At 45.8% G+C, this 14,901-nt stretch overlaps 1 protein-coding gene across 1 annotated transcript in view; it reads right to left on the bottom strand.

The window, feature by feature from the left end:
• LOC144681151 (dynein axonemal heavy chain 8-like) overlaps positions 1 to 14,901 on the bottom strand; it is a 1,659,468-nt gene that overhangs the window by 774,927 nt on the left and 869,640 nt on the right. The window lies entirely within an intron of this gene.

The raw sequence follows: 14,901 nt of genomic DNA on the forward strand, positions 1-14,901 counted from the left end.
TTCCTTCCTTTAACTATTTTGTATTACCTTTTGCTCCAATGCCAGTCTAGGTTGTTGAAGGGTCCCAACTCCTGTTGGCTGAACAGAGGAGCTGGAACTGGAGTTGATCATTCAGTCCCTCAATTCTATTCCATTATTTAGTTAGATTGGTGCTGATCTGTATCTTAACTCCATCTAGCCACCTTGGTTTGTTAGCCCCTAACTCAATTGGACATTTTTTTAAAAATTCATTCATGGGATGTGGGCTTCGCTGGCTGGGCCAGCATTTATTGTCCATCCCTCATAGCCCTTGAGAAGGTGGTGGTGAGCTGCCTTCTTGAACCACTGCAGTCCATGTGGTGTAGATAGGACCTTGTCCTTCTAGATTGATATGAAAAATCAATTTCATTTTTGAAATTTTCAACTGAGTTAGTCTCAAAAGATTTTTTGGGAGAGAGAGTTCCAAATTTCCAGTACTCCTTTGTGTGAAATAGTGCTTTTTAAAAATTATTCATTCACGGGATGTGGGCTTCGCTGGCTGGGCCAGCATTTATTGCCCATCCCTAGTTGCCCTTGAGTTGCTTCCTGATGTCATCCCTGAACAGCCGAGCTCAAGTTGTAAGATAAAAGCAAAATACTGCGGATGCTGGAAATCTGAAGCAAAAATAGAAAATGCTGGAAAAACTCAACAGGCCTAACAGCATCTGTGGAGAGAAAAAAAAAAGAGTTAAAGTTTTGAGTCCTTATGACTCTTCTTCAGAGCTAGAGACAAGACAAATGTAATTAAATTTATACTGTTTAAAGTGGGTATAGTAGTTGAGCTGGATAGAAGGCCAGAGATAAGTGGAGGCAAAGGAGAGATTGCCGGAGATGTCATGAACAAAAGGACAAAGGGGTGTTAATGATAGTGATACTGGCTAAAGGAGGTGCTGATGGTGGCATTAAGATCAGAAAGCAGAATGTGATCATGGCAGGACAAGGGTAAGCACACTGAAAAGAACAACATGAACAAGTGACAGATGATCCTTGTGGGGGTGGGGTGGGGGAAGGGGACAGTGGTGGGAAAAAAGATTGAAAATAGGATAAAAGGTGGAGATAAAACAATGAATAAGAATGAAAATAAATGAAAATAAAAATAAGTGGATGAAAAATAAAAATGTTAAGTCCGGAAGGCTGTAAAGTGCCTAATCGGAAGATTAGATGCTGTTTCTCCAGTTTGTGTTGGGCTTCATTGGAACATTGCAGCAGGCCAAGGACGGACATGTGGGCATGAGACCAGGATGGGGTGATGAAATGGCAAGTGACAGGAAGGTCTGGGTCATGCTTGTGGACAGACCAAAGGTGTTCCGCAAAATGGTCACCCCGTCTGCGTTTGGTCTCTCCAAAACCAAACAGAGCCAAACAGAGTCAAACCGGGCCAAACAGAGCCTGGCAGATCCATCCGAGCTAGGCAGAGCCAAACAGAGCCAAACAGTGCCAAACAGTGCCCAACAGAACTAAACAGAAGCAAACCGAGCCAAATACAGCCAAACAGAGCCAAGCAGAACCAAACAGTGCCAAACATTGCATGGCAGAGTCAGACAGAACCATTGGGAGCAGCGAATGCAGTAGACCAAATTGAAGGAGATGCAAGTGAAGCGCTGCTTCACCTGAAAGGAGTGTTTGGACCCTTGGACGGTGAGGAGGGAGGAGGTGAAGGGACAAATGTTGCACCTTCTGCAATTGCATGGGAAAGTGCCATGTGAGGGAGATGACGTGTTGAGGGTGATGGAGGAGTGGACCAGGGTGTCCCGGAGGGAACGGTCCCTACGGGATACTGACGGGGGTTGGGGGGGTGAAGGGAAGATGCGTTTGGTGGTGGCATCATGCTGGAGTTGAGGGAAATGGCGGAGGTTCATCATTTGAATGCGGAGGCTGGTGGGGTGAAAAGCAAGGACAAGGAGGATCCTATCATGGTTCTGGGAGGGAGAGGGAGGTGTGAGGGCAGAGGCATGGGAGATAGGTCGGACACAGTTGAGGGCCCTGTCAACCACATTGAGTGGGTAACCTGGGCTGAGGAAGAAGGAAGACATGTCAGAAGCGCCGTTTTGGAAAGTGGCATCATCGGAACAGGTGTCGTGGAGGCGAAGGAACTGAGAGAATGGGATGGAGCCTTTACAGGAAGCAGGGTGTGAGATGCTATAGTCAAAGTAGCTGTGGGAGTTGGTGGGCTTGTAGTGAATATTGGTGAACAGTCTATCACCAGAAATTGAGATATAGAGGTCAAGGAAGAGAAGGGAAGTGTCAGAGATGGACCATGTGAAAGTAATGGAGGAGTGGAAATTGGAAGCAAAATTGATGAATTTTTCCAGGTCCAGATGAGAGCATGAAGCGGCACTGAAACAGTCATCGTTGACTGCTGCCTACTCTTTGGGTGCCATTTCATGCTTTCATCTGAACCTGGAAAAATTTATTAATTTTGCTTCCAATTTCTACCCCTCCATCATTTTCACATGGTCCATCTCTGACACTTCCCTTCCTTTCCTTGAATTCTCTGTCTCAATTTCTGGTGATAGCCTGTCCACCAATATTCACTACAAGCTCACCAACTCCCACAGCTACCTCGACTACCGCTTCTCACACCCTGCTTCCTGTAAAGACTCCATCCCATTCTCTCAGTTCCTTTGCCTCTGTCGCACATGTTCCATTGATGCCACTTTCCAAAACAGCACTTCTGACATATCTTCCTTCTTCCTCAACCCAGGTTTCCCACCCACTGTAGTTGACAGAGCCCTCAACCGTGTCCGACCCATCTTCCGCGCCTCTGCCCTCTCAGAACCATGATAGGGTCCTCTTTGTTCTCACTTTTCACCCCACCAGCCTTCACATTCAAAAGATCACCCCACGCCATTTCCCCCAACTCCAGCATGATGCCACCACCAAACACATATTCCCTCCCCCTTCCCCCTCCCCCCTCCCCCCTCACCCCTGTCGGCATTCCGTGGGACCGTTCCCTCCGGGACACCCTGGCCCACTCCTCCATCACTCCCAACACCTCATCTCCCTCCCATGGCACCTTCCCATGCAATCACAGAAGGTGCAACATCTGTCCCTTTACCTCCTCCCTCCTCACCGTCCAAGGGCCTGAACACTCCTTTCAGGTGAAGCAGCGCTTCACTTGCATCTCCTTCAATTTGGTCTACTGCATTCGCTGCTCCCAATGCAGTCTCCTCTACATTGGAGAGACAAAAAAAGGCTGGATGACCACTTTGCGGAACATCTCCGGTCTGTCCGCAAGCATGACCCAGATCTTCCTGACGCTTGCAATTTCAACACCCCATTCTGCTCTCATGCCCACATGTCCGTCCTTGGCCTGCTGCAATGTTCCAGTGAAACCCAACACAAACTGGAGGAGCAGCACCTCATTTTCCGATTAGGCACTTTACAGCCCTCCGGACTTAACATTTTTATTTTTCATCCACTTATTTTTATTTTTATTTGTTTTCATTTTTATTCATTGGTTATCCTCACCTTTTATCCTATTTTCAATCTTTTTTCCCACCACCATCCCCTCCCCCCACCCCACCCTCACAGGGATCATTTGTCACTTGTTCATGTTGTTCTTTCCAGAGTGCTTACCCGTGACCTGCCATTATCACATTCTGCTTTCTGACCTTAATCCCACCATCAGCACCTCCTTTAGACAATATCACTAATATTCACACCCCTTTGTCCTTTTGACCATGACATCTCTGGCAATCTCTCCTTTGCCTCCACCTATCACTGGCCTACTGTCCAGCTTCACCTACTCCACCCCCCTTAAGCAGTAAATTTCATTATATTTTTCTTCTCTCTAACTCTGAAGAAAAGTCATAATGTTAGCTCTGTTTTTCTTTCTCTGCACAGATGCTGTTAGTCCTGCTGAGTTTTTCCAGCATTTTCTATCAAATTGTACGATGATTGACTGCTATTAAGGGAGTTTGTGCTCATGCTGGCCCCTCTGAATGGCTTCAGATTGACACATGCACAGTGCTGGTAGGTGAGATAAACCAACAGGAGGTGTGTGAGGCAAAGACGTTTTCATACAACGTATCCCACATTCCTAGTTAAATCGCCGCATTATAAGAGACTCCTGCATCTGTCATCAAAAGCCTGTTGTACACCAGCTTCCACAGCTGGCTGACATGACTCCTCCTCCTCATCCTGTGACGCATCGTCAGAGGATGTGGCTTGCTGCATTAGATCATCCTGTGCCAGAGCTTCCCCTCCCTGGAGCCCCAGGTTATAAGAGGCACAACAGACCACATGGATTAGCGAGCCACAAACCAGACAATATTGCAGAGAGCTGTCTCTATGATCCAAGCATTGAAATCTCATTTTAAGCAGACCAATGGTATGCTCAATGATTGTCCTGGTTGATGTGTGCCTCTCATTGTACTGCATGACAACCGCTGTACACGGATTTCTCACCAGAATCATGAACCATCTTTTCAGCAGTATCTCTTGTCGCCAAGAAGCCAATTATCCAAAGGCTCTGGCAGGCAGAACATCCCTGGCACCTGGGGGTGCTGAAGGATGTAAAAGTCATGACTACTCCCAGGGCAGTGGGGAGGTGGTGGTGTAGTGGTATTGTCACAGGGCTAGTAATACAAAGAGCCAGAATAATTCTCTGGGAACACAGGTTTAAATCCTGCCACAGCAGATGGTGAAATTTGAATCCAATAAAAATTTTGAAAAGTCTACTGATGACCATGAAAGCATTGTTATAAAAACTCATTTGGTTAACTAATGGAAGGAGATCTGCTGTCCTTATGTGGTCTGGCCTACATGTGAATCCAGATCCACAGTAATGTGGTTGACTCTTTAATGGCCTAACAAGTCACACAGTCGTATCAAACCGCGAGAAAATCTAGAAGGAATGAAATCAGACGCATTGGTCTAGGCACTGGAAGGACAATGGCAAACATGGCCCTGAAAAGCCCTCCTTTTGTTTCAAAATTGGGAGAGCTGTCTCAGTTTCTAGTCAAGCAATAGCCTGACATAGCCATGCTCACAGGATCATACCTGGCAGACAATGTCTCAGATATCAGAATCACCATCCCTGGGTATGTTCTGTCCCACTGGCAGGACAGACCCAGCAGAGGTGGTGGCACAGGTGTATACAGCCGGGAGGGAGTTGCCCTGGGGGTCCTCAACATCAATTCTGGACCCCATGAAGTCTCATGGCATCAGGTCAAACATGGGCAAGGAAAACTCCTGCTGATTACCACATACCGCCCTCCCTCAGCTGATGAATCAGTGCTCCTCCATGTTGAACACCACATGGAGGAAGTATGCAGAGTGGAAAGGGCGCAGAATGTCCATCACCAAGAGTGGCTCGGTAGCACCAGTACAGACCGAGCTGGCCGAGTCCTAAAGGATGTAACTGCTAGACTGTGTCTGAGGCAGGTGGTGAGGGAGCCAACAAGAGGGAAAAACATACTTGACTTCACCCCTGCTAACCTGCCTGCTGCAGATGCATCTGTCCATGACAGCATCGGTAGGAATGACCACCGCAGAGTCCTTGTAGAGACGAAGTCCTGCCTTCGCATTGAGGATACCCTCCATCATGTTGTGTGGCACAACCATCTTTCTAAATGGGATAGCTTTCGAACAGATCTAGCAACTCAAGACCAGACCTCCAGAGGGCGCTGTGGCATGAGCAGCAGCAGAATTGTACACAGTCACAATCTGTAACTTTATGGCCCAGCATATCCCCGAGTCTACCATTACCACCAAGCCACGGATTAACCCTGGTTCAATGAAGAGTGCAGGAGGGCATTACAGGAGTAGCATCAGGCATACCTAAAAATGAGGTGTTGACCTGGTGAAGCTACAACACAGGACAACTTGCCAAACAGCATAAGTGGCAAGCGATAGACAGAGCGAAGTGATTCCACAACCAAGGGATCAGAACTAAGCTCTGCAGTCCTACCACATTCAATTGTGAATGGTGGTGGAAAATTAAACGATTTACTGGAGGAGGAGGCTCCATAAATATCTCCATCCTCAATGATGGGGGAGCCCAGCACATCAGTGCAAAAGATAAAGCTGAAGCTTTTGCAACAATCTTCAGCCAGAAGTGCCAAGTGGATGATCCATTTCTGCCTCCTCTGGGGGCCCCCAGCCACACAGATGCCAGTCTTCAGTCAATTTGATTTGCTCCACATGATATCAAGAAATGGCTGAAAGCACTGGATACTGCAAAGGCTATGGGCCCTGACAACATTCCGGCAATCGTACAGATGACTTGTGTTCCAGAAATTGCCATGCCCCTAGCCAAGCTGTTCCAGTACAGCTATAACACTGGAATCTACCTGGCAATGTGTAAAACTGCCCAGGTATGTCCTGTACACCAAACAAAAAGCAGGACAAATCCAACCTGGCTAACTACCACCCCATCAGTCTACTCTCAATGCATAAGGAAAGTGATGGAAAAGCTCATTAACAGTGCTATCAAGCAGCACTTGCTGAGCAATAACCTGCTCACTGACGCCCAGTTTGGGTTCTGCCAGGGTCACTCAGCTCCTGACCTCATTACAGCCTTGGACAAAAGAGCTGAACTCCTGAGGTGAGGTGAGAGTGACTGCCCTTGACATTAAGGCAGCATTTGACCGATTGTGGCATCAAGGAGCCCTTGCAAAACTGGAGTCAATGGGAATCAGGAGGAAAACTCTCCACTGATTGGAGTCATACCTAGCACAAAGCAAGATGGTTGTGGTTGTTAGAGGTCAGTCATCTCAGCTCCAGAACATTACTGCAGGAGTTCCTCTGGGTAAAGTCCTAGGCCCAGCCATCTTCAGCTGCTTCATCAATGACTGTCTTCCACCATAAGGTCAGACCGAAGTGGGGCTGTTTGCTGATGATTGCACAATACTCAGCACAGTTGACAACTCCTCAGATAGTGAAGCAGTCCATGCCCAAATGCAGCAAGAATTGGACAATATCCAGGATTGGGCTGACAAATGGCAAGTAATATTCACGTAATACAAATGCCAGGCAAAGACCATCCAACCACCATGGTTAGAGAGAATCTAACTATTGTCCCTTGACATTCAATGGCATTACCATCACTGAATTCCCCACTATCAACGTCCTGGGGGTTACCATTGACCAGAAACTGAACCGGACTAGCCATATAAATATCGTGGCTACAAAAGCAGGCCAGAGGCTAGGAATCCTGCGGCAAGTAGCTCACCTCCTGACTCCCCAAAGCCTGTCCACCATCTATTTAGTATAGGGTCTTTTGATTTGGTCAGGAGCAGGAGGGTGTGACTGTGAATGAGGCAGGTAAGGCGACCCAGAGGGCAGGAGTGCAATAGTGTGAACCTCTGCAATTTTCCAACAGGCTTGGGGTTCTCTCAGCTTGTCTGGATGAGAGTGGGGGCTGCAGGGTGGATGAGAAAACTGACAATCGCACCATGGTACAGGAAGCCATTCAAGTGGGGGGAGCAAAAAAGAAATTACTGGTAGTATGGGACAGTAGAGTGACATTGTTCTCCGTAACAAAGAGTGAGAGTCCAGAGAGCTGTGTTGCCTGCCCGGTACCAGGGTTCTGGACATCTGCTCAGGGCTGGGGAGAATTTGCAATGGGAGGGGGAATGTAGGTACCAATGACATAGATAGAACTAGGAAAGAGATTCTGCGTAGAGGGTATGAGGAGCTAGGCATTAAATTGAGAAGCAGAACCTTAAAGATTATAATTTCTGGATTATTACCTGAGCCGTGTGCAAATTGGCATAGGGTACATAAAATTAGACAGATGAATACATGGCTCAAAGACTTGTGTGGGAGAAGTGGTTTCCGGTTTGCAGCACTGGCACCGGTACTGGGGAAAGTGGGGGCTGTACTGTTGGGATGGTGTAGTGATTGTAGGTATAACCTTTCCTACTGCCTTTAGGGGGTCATGTGATTGTTCTAACAGATGAGCCCTAAGCATGGGCAATCTTAAGGGCGGAGCTTTCTAGTCGTGGACCTTGTTCAAGCATGTAGCTTCTAAAAGAGCTCTGTAAGTTGTCTGTTTCAAGTAAGAAACCTATCCAATTGCTCATTACAATTGGCGACTAAGATAAATGGCTATGATGTTGCACCTCACCTTGTGAATGTGAGTACATCATTTCTTAAGGAAAGAAAGAAAGGTATACTCACCAGTCATACGACTTTTCAGCAGAATCGATCCTTATGACTTGTCCATGGAAGACTGGAGCCAATACATAGAGCACCTTTATGGCAAATGGAATAACAGCGGAGGAGATGCAGAAAGCAATTCTTTTAAGTGTCTGTGGTAGCAAGACATATAACCTTATCTGCAGTCTGATGACCCCAAACATGCCCAATTCTAAATCTATTAACAAATTAGTAGATCTCGTGAAGAAGCATTTTCAGCCGAAACTATTGGTAATAACGCAGGGATTTAAGATTACCTCCAGAGTAAGGTGCCCGGGAGAGTCTATTCCAACCTATATACTGAAGATGAAGCAGTTGACTGAGCACTGTGACTTCGGAGATACACTCAATGACATGTTGCGGAACCAGTTGGTTTGTGTCGTTCACGATGACGCCATTCAGTGCCGTTTACTTGCAGAAGTTAACATTGATTTGAAGCACATCGTGGAAATAGCACTCGACATGGAAGTGCTGAGAGGGACTCGCAGGCTTTACAGAGTGTGCAACATGACGCCGTTGTTCAGTTGAGGTGGGAACCTACCACCAGGTGTGGCACAAAAACCAGAGAGACAGCCGCAAAGTGGGAGACAATCTCTGCTGCTCGAGAAACGAAAAGGCACAATGGAAGCATCTCAGCAGCAATTCAGAAATCAATCTGTTACAGATGTGGGGGTAACCATATACCGGAAACTTGCAGATTTAAGGAGGCAGAATGCCATTACTGCCACAAAAAAAGGGCACGTAATAAAGCAATGAAGGGCAAAATTGAGACAGCCCATCAGACAGCAGACCAAGATGATTGAAGTGCATAATATAACTGAACCAGAAGCTGTCGATACTGATATCTATTCCCTATACAACATCAAAGCAGTAAAAACAGAACCAATAACCATCACCCTTCAAGTAAATGGGAAGCCTTTAGTCATGGCGGTAGACATGGGAGCCTCAACCACAGTGGTGGGAGGACACATATTTAAATACCTAAATGAAAGTACCCATCCACTGAATCTGGAGCAAACCATGACTCAACTGAAGACGTGCACTGGAGAGTCAATGCAGATAAAGGGCATTGCTTCAGTACCTGTATCCTATCGGCAACAGACAGCCCAGCTTCCAGTGATCATTGTGACAGGTGAAGGACTCAATTTTCTGGGCTGTGATTGGTTACAAAAAATTAAGCTAAACAGATCAGAAATATTTCAAATGAAAACAGGAGGAATTCCTGAGCTGTTAAGGAAGTACGACAGCATATTTTGTGACGAATTAGGAAAGATAAAAGGCTTATAAGCAAAAATATATGTAGATTCGAAGGCGACACCCCAGTCCTTTAAGACCAGAACTGTCCCTAAAGGAGAAGGTGGATGCAGAATTGCGCCAGTTAGAGAAGCTAGGCATCATCCAGCCTGTCCAATTTTCGGAATGGGCAGTGCCGATAGTCCTTGCGATGAAACCAGATCAAACCATTTGCAGTTTGTGGAAACTACAAATTAATTGTGAATAAGGCTGCTAAACTAGATGAATATCCTACCCTGAGGATAGAAGATTTGTATGCTAAGCTGGCTAGAGGAAAATCCTACACTAAACCGGACATGAGCCATGCATGCCAACAGCTAGAGCAGGACAGCATGCCTAGAGGGTATGTAACCATCAACACACACAAGGGCCTGTACCAATATACACGCCTACCCTTTGGTGTATCGTCTGCATGTGCAATCTTCCAAAGGACCACGGAAAGCGTATTACAAGGACTTCCCTGAGTAATAGTATACCTGGATGATGTCCTGATCACAGGATCAATGGAAGCCAAACATTTGGCCAACCTTGAAGAGATTTTAAGAAGATTTTTGGAAGCTGGTGTACAATTGAAGAAAGATAAATAACATTCCAAGTGCCAGAAGCCACCTACTTGGGTTACCAAGTGGATGCCAAGGGGTTGCATCCAGTAGTGGAGAAAGTCAGGGCAACCAAAGAAGCACCCTCTCCTACCATTGTCACTGAAATCAAGTCTTTTTTGGGCATGATAAATTATTATAGTCGCTTCTTGCCAAACTTGTCAACAGTGTTAGCACCTTTACACTTATTATTGAAAAAGAACCATTGTTGATCGTGGAATGTGCAGAAAAAAGAAGACTTTGTAAAAGTCAAGAAGCTATTACACTCATCAAATCTACTTGCACATTATGACCTATCTAAAGAATTAATATTAACCTGTGATGCAACTCCTTACAGTGTGGGAGCTGTGTTGTCAGACAGGATAGAAGATGGAAAGCCCATTAGGCTATGTCTGCAGAACCCTCTCTGCAGCCGAGAAGTGTTATTCACAACTTGAAAAGGAAGGTTTATCAGTAATATTTGGAGTGAAGAAATTCCATCAGTATTTGCCTGGACAACATTTCACCACAGTGTCTGACCATAAACAACTAATAGGGTTATTTAGTGAGGATAAAGACATTCCACCAATAGCCTCAGCAAGAATTCAACATTGGGCTTTGATTTTACTAGCGTATGAGTACACCTTTATGCACCGTCCTGGTATGAATATTGCAAATGCAGATGTGCTCAGCCATCTTCCATTATCAGATAGCATTGTATGTACATGCCCCAGTGCCACAAGAAGTTATGTTTGTGTTGAATTTCTTGGACTCTTCACTAGTATGTGCAGTATGAAGCAAATAAGGAATTGGACAAACAGGGATCCAATTTGGTCAAAAGTCTGAGATCAGGTATTGTAAGGATGGTTGAATTCAACAGTGTCTGAGAGATAAGACCATTCCATGCCCGTAAAAGAGAGTCAAGTTGTTGGGATGGAATCTTATTGTGAGGATCAAGAGTTGTCGTCCCTGCACAAGGAAGAGAACCACTCTTGACAGAGCTTCATAGTGCATATCCCAGCATATCGAAGATGAAGGTGCTTGTGCGAAGCTATGTCTGGTGGCCAGGCAGAGACAGTGACATTGAAAGCATGGTCAAGCACTGTCTACAGTGTCAGCAACAACAGAAGTTGCCCATTTCAGCTCCACTGCATCCGTGGGAGTGGCCTGGTCAACCCTGGGTTATACATTATGTAGGTCCATTTTTAGGTACCATGTTTTTATTGATCATCACTGAGCATTCCAAGTGGATGGATGTGTATGAAGTTAGATCGCTGACATCATGTGCATCTACTGAAAAGCTGCATCAATGTTTTAGTATATATGGCCTACGGGAATTCATTGTTTTAAATAATGGTACTGTCTTAACTAGTATGGAATTTTAGAGATTCACGAGTTTAAATGGAATTAAACATATTAAACCAGCACCATATCATTCCTCATCAAATGGGTTAGCTGAAAGAGCAGTGCAAACTTTGAAATCAGGAACAAAGAAGTTTACTACTTGTGTGCCAAACAGCATAAGCAGCAAGTGATAGGCAGGGCTAAGCGATCCCACAACTAACGGATCAGATCTAAGCTCTGCAGTCCTGCCACATTCAGTCTTGAATGTTGGTGGACAATTAAACAACTCACTGGAGGAGGAGATTCCACAAATATCCCCATCCTCAATGATGGAGCAGCCCAGCACAGCAGTGCAAAAGATAAGGCTGAAGCATTTGCAACAAACTTCAGCCGGAAGTGCCGAGTGGATGATTCAGGTGCCAGTCTTCAGCCAATTTGATTCACTCCACGTGATATCAAGAAATGGCTGAAGGCACTGAATACTGCAAAGGCTATGGGCCCTGACAATATTCCAGCAATAGTACTGAAGTCTTGTGCTCCAGAATTTGCCACGCCCCTAGCCAAGCTGTTCCAGTACAGCTACAACAATGGCATCTACCCAGCTATGTGGAAAATTGCCCAGGTATGTCCCGTACACAAAAAGCAGGACATATCCACCCTGGCCAAAGTGCTATCAAGCGGCACTCGCTTAGCAATAACCAGCTCACTGATGACCAGTTTGGGTTCTGCCAGGGCCACTCAGCTCCTGACCTCATTACAGCCTTGGTCCAAACATGGACAAAAGCGCTGAACTCCTGAGGTGAGGTGAAAGTGACTGCCCTTGATATCAAGGCAGCATTTGACCAAGTGTGGCATCAAGGAGCCCTAGCAAAACTGGAGTTAATGGGAATCAGGAGGAAAACTCTCCACTGGTTGAAGTCATACCTAGCACAAAGCAAGATGGTTGTGGTTGTTGGAGGTCAGTCATCTCAGCTCAAGGACATCACTTCAGGAGTTCCTCAGGGTAGTGTCCTAGGCCCAACCATCTTCAGCTGCTTCATCAATGACCTTCCTTCCATCCTAAGGTCAGAAGTGGGGATATGCGCTGATGATTGCACAATGTTCAGCACCATTCATAACTCTTCAGATGCTGAAGAAGCCCATGTCCATATGCAGCAAGACCTGGACAGTATCCAGGCTTGAGCTGACAAGTGACAAGTAACATTCGAGCCACACAAGTGTCAGGCAATGATCACCTTCAGCAAGAGAGAATCCAACCATTGCCCCTTGATGTTCAATGGCACTACCAACACTTAATCCCCCACTATCAACATCCTGGTTACCATTGACTAGAAACTGAACTGGACTAGCCATATAAATACTGTGGCTACAAGAGCAGGCCAGAAGCTAGGAATTGTGTGACAAGTAATTCACCTCCTGACTCCCCAAAGCCTGTCCACCATCTACAAGGCACAAGTCAGGAATGTGATGGAATACTTTCCACTTGCCTGGATGAGTGCAGCTCCCACAGCACTGAAGAAGCTGGACACCATCCAGGACAAAGCAGTCCATTTGATTGGCACCACATCCACAAACATTCACTCCTTCCACCATCGACGCACAGTAGCAGCAGTGTGCACCATATACAAGATGCACTGCATGAATTCACCAAGGCTCTTTAGACAGCACCTTTCAAACCCACGACCACTACAAACTAGAAGGACAAGGGCAGCAGATAGATGGGAACACCACCACCTGGCAGTTCCCCTCCAAGTCATTCACCATCCTGACTTGGAAATATATCGCCATTCCTTCAATGTCACTGGGTCAAAATCCTGGAACTCCGTTCCTAACAGCACTGTGGGTGTACCTACACAACATGGACTGCAGCAGTTCAGGAAGGCAGCTCACCACCACCTTCTCAAGGGTAACTAGGGATGGGCAATAAATGCTGGCCCAGCCAGTGAAGCCCACATCCCGTGAATGAATTTTTAAAAAGTTATCCGAAGGTACTTTAGAAACTTGATTTTCATGTTTTCTTCTCAATTATTGTACAACTCCTCATGCAATTACAGGTTCAACACTGTCTGAATTACTGATGAAATGCAGCCTTCGTACAAGGCTAAGCCTATCACGATATTCATAGCAAAGCTCCAAGATTTACTGTGGGAGATGCAGTTTTCGTGCAGAATTTTGTAAATGGTCCTAGTTGGTTTCCTGGTATAATTGTTGCTGAAACTGGACCCTTGTCATTCAAGTGGAACTGGGAGACCAGATTGTTTGAAAACATGTGGATCATCTGAGGAGTAGGGAGACACTCCAACAACCAACTATTCTGCCTGTAATTCACGTTGAAACTTTAATCCCTAAAGTGACAGATTGATCTAGAATAGACATACCTGATATCTCTGTTGAATTACCTAATCCTGAACTGCCACTGTCTAAGGATGTCCCTGATGCTGTAGTTCCTGATCATATCAATCCAGTGGGAAAATCTCAAGTGGTAGAACTACGCTGCTCTAACCGAATTAGAAAACCACCTCAGACACTTAATCTTTAATCACGTGAACTATGTATATGTTGTAGATTAAAATATTCTCTGCAAATAGGAAATGTTAAAAAAAAGTGAAAGCTGCAAAGAAGGAATGGCCCCGAAATGTAGTGATTCTAGGTATAACCTTTCCTGCTGTCTATAGGGCTCATGTGATTATTCTGATGAATGAGCCCTAAGCGCGGGTGATCTTAGGGGAAGTGCTTTCTAGTCATAGGCCTGGTTCAATGACGTAGCTTCTAAAAGAGCTCTGTAATAAAGTTATTTGTTTCAAGTAAGAAACATTCGGTACATCGAGTTAATTACAGAGAGTCTACATTTGAACCGGACTGGGACCAGTGTTCTTGTGAGCCGCATAACTAGGGAAGGAGAGAGGGTTTTAAACTAAATAATGGGAGCAAGGAAGCAAATGACATGTACACAAAGAGCAGAGACAAGATAAGAAAGGAAAATAGTAATATGGGAAATGAGGGTCGGAGAATGGCAGGAAGGGACAGAGAGAAAAAACCTAAGAATGCACAAAGAATCAAGACTAGGGGTGGAATCTTCACAGATTTGCACAAAGTGTGGTAGCAGTCAGAAAAAAGAGCATTTTACCCACCAGCAGCAATGACAGCTTTTCACACCAAATCGTCCATATCCCACCTTATAAATCATGCATTCCCGGGAAACACGCTGTTTCGATGGAGGAGGCCTCCAATTTGCCCATCATGCCGTCACCTCGCTGCTTCATCATAATGGGTGCCATATTTAAAGTGCAGCCATGCGCACACCTCTCAGTGCTTCTAGCTCAGGACTGCTGCAAAGAAGGAATGGCCCCGAAAGGCAAGAAGACTGCAGCCCCTCGTTTAGTGATGCATCCTTGAGCACCTTTTGGACACCGTTGAGACCCACGGTGATGTCCCCTACCCCCTGCTCTGGCCACAGGAGGGGCAGCAACATCAATCCAGCAGAGGAGGTGACCTACAAAATACGTCACCCAGTGCCATAAGA

This window comes from Cetorhinus maximus, chromosome 5 (genome assembly GCF_964194155.1).
Source record: "Cetorhinus maximus chromosome 5, sCetMax3.hap1.1, whole genome shotgun sequence".
Taxonomy (NCBI): domain Eukaryota; kingdom Metazoa; phylum Chordata; class Chondrichthyes; order Lamniformes; family Cetorhinidae; genus Cetorhinus; species Cetorhinus maximus.